The sequence below is a fragment of the Montipora capricornis genome, chromosome 14, assembly GCF_036669925.1.
Source record: "Montipora capricornis isolate CH-2021 chromosome 14, ASM3666992v2, whole genome shotgun sequence".
NCBI classification, from domain to species: Eukaryota; Metazoa; Cnidaria; class Anthozoa; order Scleractinia; family Acroporidae; genus Montipora; species Montipora capricornis.
In genome coordinates, this window is record NC_090896.1 from 36,795,786 (window position 1) to 36,804,030 (window position 8,245).

Here is an 8,245-nt window from a genome sequence, read left to right on the forward strand (position 1 = left end):
TAGGGAAGCAGATGTTTGAAGGTGTAATAGCTGTTGAGTTTTATTCCTCAGTTATCGAGTTCCATAAGTGTAATAAAACTTAAAAATGGTTTGCTTTAAAATCAGAAAAGAACCAATTCACCGTTGCTGTTGAAAAAAGTGTATGCCAGGCAAAACAAGTTGCATCTCGGTAGCCTGAAAGTTAACTGACAAAATAATTTGCCTTTGTTTAAATTAACAAAATACACCAATACATCACTAACGTTTCATGTTTAACCGGAGAATAGACCATTTTACAGTTGTAGCTAAGTTACCTGGCCTACGAGTGGAAGCGAGGCTGCCGGTGACCCTGTTTTGATACAAACCTCCGTGCTTTCGTAATGTTAATACGGACTAATTAGAATTACAACACGACAATTTGCATGATAAAAGCAGTGGGGGCTGTATCAATGCAAGGTCACCGGCAGCCTCGCAGCCATTCATAGGCTAGGTCGCTGAGCAAACAACTGTAAAATGGCCTATTAGGGAAGCAGATGTTCGAAGGTGTAGTAGCTGTTGAGTTTTATTCCTCCGTTATCGAGTTCCATAAGTATAAAATTTAAAAATGGATTGCTTTAAAATCAGAAAAGAAGCAATTCACCCTTGCTGTTGAGAAAAGTGTATGCCGGGCAAAACAAGTTGCATCTCGGTAGCCTGAAAGTTAAGATATAATTTGCCTGTGTTTAAATTAATTTGAAATAAAGAGAATAAAGAGATAATTTTCCATTTTTTAATTGCATGATGCTGGCCGTTGTAAACCGTGTTTTAGAAAATATTTCAGATTGATTTACTAGTTACCCTCGACCCTCGACCCTCGACTAAAAGGCAACAAATGTGTCGAGATTAACACCTCTCTCTCCCTTTGTCTCTCGCTCTGCCTTTTTAGTGTGAGTCTTGTTACAACTCCCACTGAGATTTTGGTAATTTTTTTTTTACCTAAACAGCGGGGACCCACATTCCTGACCCAAGTTAAGCTCCTCATGAACAAGGCCAAATGATATCAAGAATGCGAGTTTTAATAATACAAGCTAAGTGAATAACGAATTCAAAGTCACTTCAAATCATCATGTAAGTGTTGATTGAACAAGCTATTAAAGAATCAACTCAGTCCAGTGAACGTATTTAAATTTACCGAAGAAATGCGTAAAATCGTCTATAAATAATACGCATATCACAAAGTTGTAGGGCTGATAATGCATTAGCAGCCCGCTGTCAGTCGTTTGCTGCCCGCTGAGCGTGTGCTTTGAAGAGGCCGATTTTCTATTTGGCCGCGTATACTGATAATGATGCGAATTAACATATACAAATGAGGTGAGATCGTACCATATGGTAAATTTCACCTTGTCGCCACCTTTTGCCGCCTTTTGGAAAACATGGAACTGGTTGCACTGGTTCGCCTCGGTGAATATTCACCGATAATCACTTCGCCTTTGGCGAATAATTGTTAAGTATTGTATATGTATAATTATTAAAAACTGGATCATTGGATAATGCAATTCGAGAGTTTTGATTGGCTAAGTCATCATGGGTTATGAGCCATTATACCATGATCTACAAACACGGCAAGCATATGCGTGATTTTTGGGCCTTTTTATTTTTATTGTAGTCTATTTACGAATTCACCACTTTTTACCAGAATGCGTAAATATGAGAATGAACTTTGTATTTCATCGTCTGGCGCAGTTACGCCTACTTCGGATCAAATTCTGAAATCATAAGAAGAACTGTAATGCAATTGTCCTTGATAAAACTTGTAAAATGAATAGAAAAACTGCAATGAAACCGTAAAGTGACATATAAGGTAAGCTTGCCGCGTGCTTCAAGCCGCAGCCCTGATTATAGTTCTACAGACATTTCTTGATGAGTACCCGGACACCCGCGATCTCGGGTACAAGGGGAGTGTCTTGCTTTCTCATTTTACGTATACATCATGCACGAATTTGAGATCAGTGGCTTATCAGCTAGAATTTTGCATTTTCTTTCCGTTACATTTCCTCCACTTCATCACGGTATGGAAATGCGCGGTCAGGGTTAAATTTTGGCACGGTGAGCACAGTGACGATACTCTCATTCCATGAACATAAAATAAGTCCCTCTGTCTTTATTACGCCGTTGATCAGAGTGGTTATCCATGCTAAAAGTTGTTACTATCAACGAAACTTACTGCAGCATTACTTTCTCAAACTAATTATTAATTCATAACTCGAGTCACCCTCGAAAAATCTAAAACCCCTGTTTGTTCTTGTAACCGCACTCCCATTCCTTTTTGACATATTACGTCTATTAGATACACTAGTTTATTCTTACAATAAGTTAACCTGGCTTAAGGCTGCGAACCAATAGAGCCTTGTCACCGATCAACTTCAAAAAAAGCTGACGTCGATAAGCTTTAAACTTGAGTTCGGGATATGGTCATGTGATACTGGTCAGGACATACCCTGTTTTGACAGGTGTCAATTAACCATAACATGGATGTCCAATATCAAAGATGTACGCCGTAAACTAGCTGGAGTATGGCCAACATGTTGGGCACAAGTGTTCAAGTATTGATTATTATCATTACCATTATCATTTTCATTATCATTATCATTATCATTATCATTATTATTATTATTATTATTATTATTATTATTATTATTATTATTATTATTATTATTATTATTATTATTATTATTACATCTTCATATTGGCATACCTGGAGAGATGGACGTGCGTACGGTCAAACGATGACCAAAACCATATTTTCTCGCACAGATCAACACCTTCTCCCCTATGAAGTCACGATTATCGTGAATTCTTAATTTGCTTTGAATTCACTATTGCTGTGAATTTAGGACAGTCTGTCCCAAGACTTGTGGCAGCAGAGAAAATCCTGCTCTACAGGAACCGCTTCTTTCCGCTTCATCACTGAAGACACATGTTTTGAAAAGGTTGGGAGAAGGCAAAATTCGTTCAAAAAAAGGAATTATTCGAAACATACACATCCGTTGAGGATTACCAACTTTGCTCAACATACCATAATAGCTTGGAATGTTGTACTTATAACTGTCAAGCACTTTAACAGGTTCACGTTTTATATCTCAAATATGACGTTTTATTAATAGCCGACATAAAGCCAATCAAAAAGGTTGATCGACGTCCAGCAGGGATGCCGGAGTGGTGAGAGCACTCGCCTCCCACCAATGTGGCCCGGGTTCGATTCCCAGACTCGCGTCACACGTGGGTTGAGTTTGGTGGTTCTCTACTCTTCACCGAGGGGTTTTCTCCGGATACTCCGGTTTCCTCTCTCCTTAAAAATCAACATTTGACTTGTTTTTCGTTCAGTGTTCCCGATTAGTGCTCCAGCGCTAGAACGACTGACTTAAACAAAGTTCCTTACCTTTCCTTCAGTGTTTCCCTTACTATTTAAATCCTGCAGGTTATCATGGTATCTAACCCTAGATAGCACTAAGGAAGGTTTGAGCAACTCGGCCTAGGATAAGCCATAAGGCGTAGAATTGACTTAGCCTGCAGGCTCTTCCGTTGCAACTCATTCTCGAGACTGCTATTACGATAATCATATAGTATCAACCGGCTTTGAATAAACATGTACCGTTACCATTATTTCATGACCCCGACAGTTGGAAAGTAATTCTGGGAATTCAACTTTTTTTTTAAAAGCAACCCAGATATCATGACTCGGGACTCGAACCTACGATTATTAGCTCACCAGTCAAAGATCCTAACCACTAAACAACCGAGTTGCCGTTTGCTTTGACAAAATTCTTAAACAGAATAATCAAATTTATTTGTCATAACGCCGGGCTGTAGACGTGCGATAATTAGCAACTATTCACCGAAGTGGAGGTGGCTACTGGTGGATATTTACGTCGCCGCTTCGCGGCTCGGTACATATCCACCACTAGCCACTGTGAGATAATGTAGCACAAAAAGATGATTTCAATTCATTTATTTCTGCAAAAATTACAACATTAATATTTTCAGGCTCAAATTCCGCGCCAATTGCTTCGAGGTGAATAGCAAAGGAAATCCAGAGTTTGAGTAGCCAATCAGCGCGCGCGTTCAACGCTATCCATTGTTTTGGTATATACTAACACTCGCCAACAAATTATTTTAGACAACTAACGAGAAAGGTCCGGCCACACTTAAAACAAAGCTAACCATTTTGAAATCAGCGCTTAGGCTTAATCATTGATGAATTGCAGTGATCCTATTCTAGATCAACGATGAAATGATATAAGAAAGGAATCACATATTGAACCGCGGATATTGAATCAAGTGTAGCTATGATCCTCGCAGTTATGAACGCAATTTTGGCAATTGCATAGAGAAGCCTGGGAAATTCATGACTTCTGCGCAATTGCTAAAATTGTGTTCATAACTGCGAGGATCATAGCTTCACTTGATATCATATCCGCAGTTCAATATGTGATTTATTTCATATATCATCACGGGAACATTAGAACCCACAAATGATCAGTTCCCAACGTCAGTGGCTTCATAGCTCAGTTGGTTAGAGCGTCGCACCGGCATCGCGAGGTCACGAGTTCAAACGCCGTTCATAACGAGGATCACAGCTTCACTTGAACCCTATCCCAGATGCCAGGCAACAAATCACAAATATTAAGAAACTTTTTAACTTGTTCATCGTGGTCTAATGAATAGAAGCTGTTCCTATAAGTCGAAGTTCCGTGTACAAATCCTGTCCAGCGACTACTTTTACCTTTTTCTTTTTATCTGCTACCTGAAGTCCCGGGACGTAGACCAGTGAATATGACATCATTAATTAGCATCTATTCATCGAAGTGGAGATGGCTAGTGACAGCTATTCACTAACCACCGACACCGAGGTGAATAGTTGTTTTAATATACACTGAAACAGAGAGATAATATACTCATTTATTCCTGCAAAGATTACAACATTTTCGGGCGCAAGTTTCGCGCAAATTGCTCGAAGGAAGATATCCGGTGTTTGAGTAGCCAATCAGGGCGCGTGTTCAACGCTATCCACTGTTTAAGTAGATACTAATTATGATTATCATATATTCAACACTGGGTGATATTATTCAGTCAGTAGGGCTGGTTGGTATCATCCGGGGCGAAAAAGGTTTATGGTGGTTTTCTAGCAGACTAGACCATAAACAGCGGTGAAAAGCATAATGGAATGATTCTATGGTAGCTAGTGGATAACAGTGCTCTTTAAAGTATGGCTCAGGCATGGGAACGAGGCTGAAGCTTGTTTTGTGGTTTAGAAGCTTCAGTTGTCCACCAAAATGCACAAAACACACACACAACAGTACCATTGGTTCACACAAACATTTTATAATTACAAATGGTTCATTTCATCAGTCAAGTGATTAGAGGAAGAGTCGGGCATGGAAACTAGCCCGTAGTTGGTTTGACACATGTGTGTTCCTTTGCTTTAAATGTCCATCAAAATCTGCGAAACACCTAATCAAAAGTGTCATTGCTTTACAAATATCATTTTCATTTTTGTGTCGTTTATCCCGTCGTTTACATCATTGGGCACGTGATCAGGGCCTTTAAAATGGCACTGTTACATGACAGACAACTGTAAGACTGTACTACGAGTCACTCCAATCCATTTAAATTCAACCTGCTCTTCTTAATGTTTCTGACGCTCTTCCTGGTGTTTTTTAACGTGGGCAAAATTAGCTAACAATAACGTTAAAGTAAATTAGTCACGTGACTCAACTTCTATATTTACCATTTAGCATAGAAAGCATTTATGAGACTTGACGGAAACTATTTTAATATTCCTCGTCACTGTCAGAGCTCTGCATCGTCATCACGGCACTCTCGATCTCTTGAACAGAACCTTGATTCTCACATTTGGGAAGCCTGCACATACCAGTGCATCTTAGGCCATTTGTGAAACAGACGCATTTAGGGGCTACGCACGTTTTCAGTGCAGTTACATGCTAACAGCTCAAGTATGGCCTCTGGTGCTGCTTTTACGTTCATCCTGTCAACAACTAACTTGGCAACGCCATCTTCATGCTCGATCTTCCATCCCCGTGGATCTTGCTCTAAACACCGTTTCCATGTGGCAACCTGATAATTTGCTTACTTTGCATGCTTCACAAGACAATCTCTGCAAGGCGGAAGCTGGTGGCTTTCTATCTCCCCTCTTCTTGAACAAAACAGCTGGTACCTCAGCTCATTAACTTTTGTGGTGACCGTGTTACTTGACTAAAGAAGACACGTAAGTTCCTCTAAGTTTTCTGTCAATTCAGGAGGTAGGTCCCACTCTTTTACCAGCTCTGTTAACGCTTCTAGGCTCCTTGTGTTCTTCTTTAATATCTTCAGTGCTTATGCCTTTCCCTTTCCTGCAAATGCGTTCACAGTATCACACCCAGTGAATGCATGCATCCCGAGAACACCTCTGCGCACCTCTGGACCAAGTGAAGCAGCAACGTTTGTAATGTCAATAACCTTTGTCCGCGTTCCACATTCCATGAACATAGAAGCTCCTATCTCATTGCTAAATGCCAAGGACATGATAACTACATCAGTGTCCTCCGAACAGACAAGAACAGAGTTGAAGCCCTCATCAGCTTTATGGAAAGCGTGGAGCAGTAGGCGTCCATCTGCCTCTTCATGTACAGACGTCAGTGTTGAAACCTCCTCACTACCTTCCGCGGTGATTCTGTAGCATGTATCACCAGCATTGGTATACAACAGTTTTTCCTCCAACTTCAGTCTGCATGATTCCTTCCTCCACTCATTGACGATGAAGGTGATAAGACTCGTCTTATTGCTCACTCCTGTCAGAAAATTCCTCCACTGCCTAACTATCTGTGTGCTAGTGATGTTAACAAGGTTGTGTCCTGACTCTTCACCTCGCAGTTGCCTCTCACTGTTCTTGATGGATAGTTCCTTGTAGGTGTCAAATACGACGTCTATTCTGTTACACCGCACCCCTTCTACCATTGCCATGGACAGGACAGTCATAGCGACATCACCAAAGGTCAGTTGTTCTCCCTTTAGCCTTTGCACGAGAGACATGCTATCAATAACTGCAGCAGAATTTACAGGAACTTCCTCAGAGACCTGTACATTTTTCTGTACGAGTGATGCCAGGGAGGCTTTGTTGGTCTTTCTCAGAAGGCCATCTGGAGTTGAAAAGGCCCACGGAAGTAGTCCAAGATGGTGTGAAAGGATGATATCCATCTGCAAGCTTCGTTCTTGTGTAATAACTATGATTCTTCCAAACAATTTCAAAATTTTCAAAATAATTGATCGGTTGTTTGTTTGCAGCTGTTTCGTCTTGTTCATGTCGCTGAATGTTTTGAGTTTGTTGGTCTTCAGAGGGTCATGGAATTTTCTGATTTGAAGAGTATTCTCCATCCTCTCTTCTTTAAACTTTGCGTAACATATTTCACCAACCGCATGTGCTATCTTCAGGTCTTTAGCAATCTCTCTGGGGGCTTTCTTTGCAGTTGAAATGCTGATCAGGTCTTGGTTCTCGGAAAATGGATTAACCCAGCCTTGGATGAGGTCATCTGTGGATAAAACCGCCTGCTCATCTTTCTTTGTTCTTGATAATTGAAGCTCTGCATGCTGCGTTGCCGAGTTGGATCTCCGTACCATGTTTCATAGCTGCCCACGAAATGCACTTCGGTATTCTACGGTGAGGTAGTAACGCTGAACAGTTGCATGATTTAAGCTAAAGCGTGTGGTTCCACCATGATTCTGGGTATCTTTGTTCACTGTGACCTCAGATGTTAGATCAAAAAGGAATCCGCCCAAAGGGATTGCTGCTGGCTAACTGAACGGTAAAACTGCCTTCCTTGAACGCCTTCTGAACTTCAGGATTTTTGTCACCGAGATTAGTCATCTGAGCAAAGTAAGGAGTCAGGTATCGTTAATAGTTCATCTTATCATAGGCGAAACACCAAGGGATCATCATTCGTATGGAATGGAGATGTAAATTCCAGTCACCTTAAAGAGATGTCCGCAAAAGGCCAAGAACTATCCCCTCCACCATATCCACGTGTGACTTCCAGAATGCTGAACGTTCACCGTTATTTTGACGAAGATGGTTCAGGAACTCTCTCCACATATTGATCACTTGAGCCAGGACTGGGCATTAAAGCAGCTGGTCTAAGCTCTCTTCCTTCAAATTTTTAGCCAGTGCATGATGATTGGGATCGCTGCTCTCAAGCCTTTTCGTGAACTCTGCCCATGCTAACCTCATCAGTGC

General features: G+C 40.9%; 1 pseudogene; it reads right to left on the minus strand.

Annotated features, from left to right (window-relative positions):
- Nucleotides 1-6,650: 6,650 nt before the first annotated feature.
- On the minus strand, nt 6,651-7,632 carry LOC138032669 (uncharacterized; annotated as a pseudogene).
- Nucleotides 7,633-8,245: the final 613 nt, after the last annotated feature.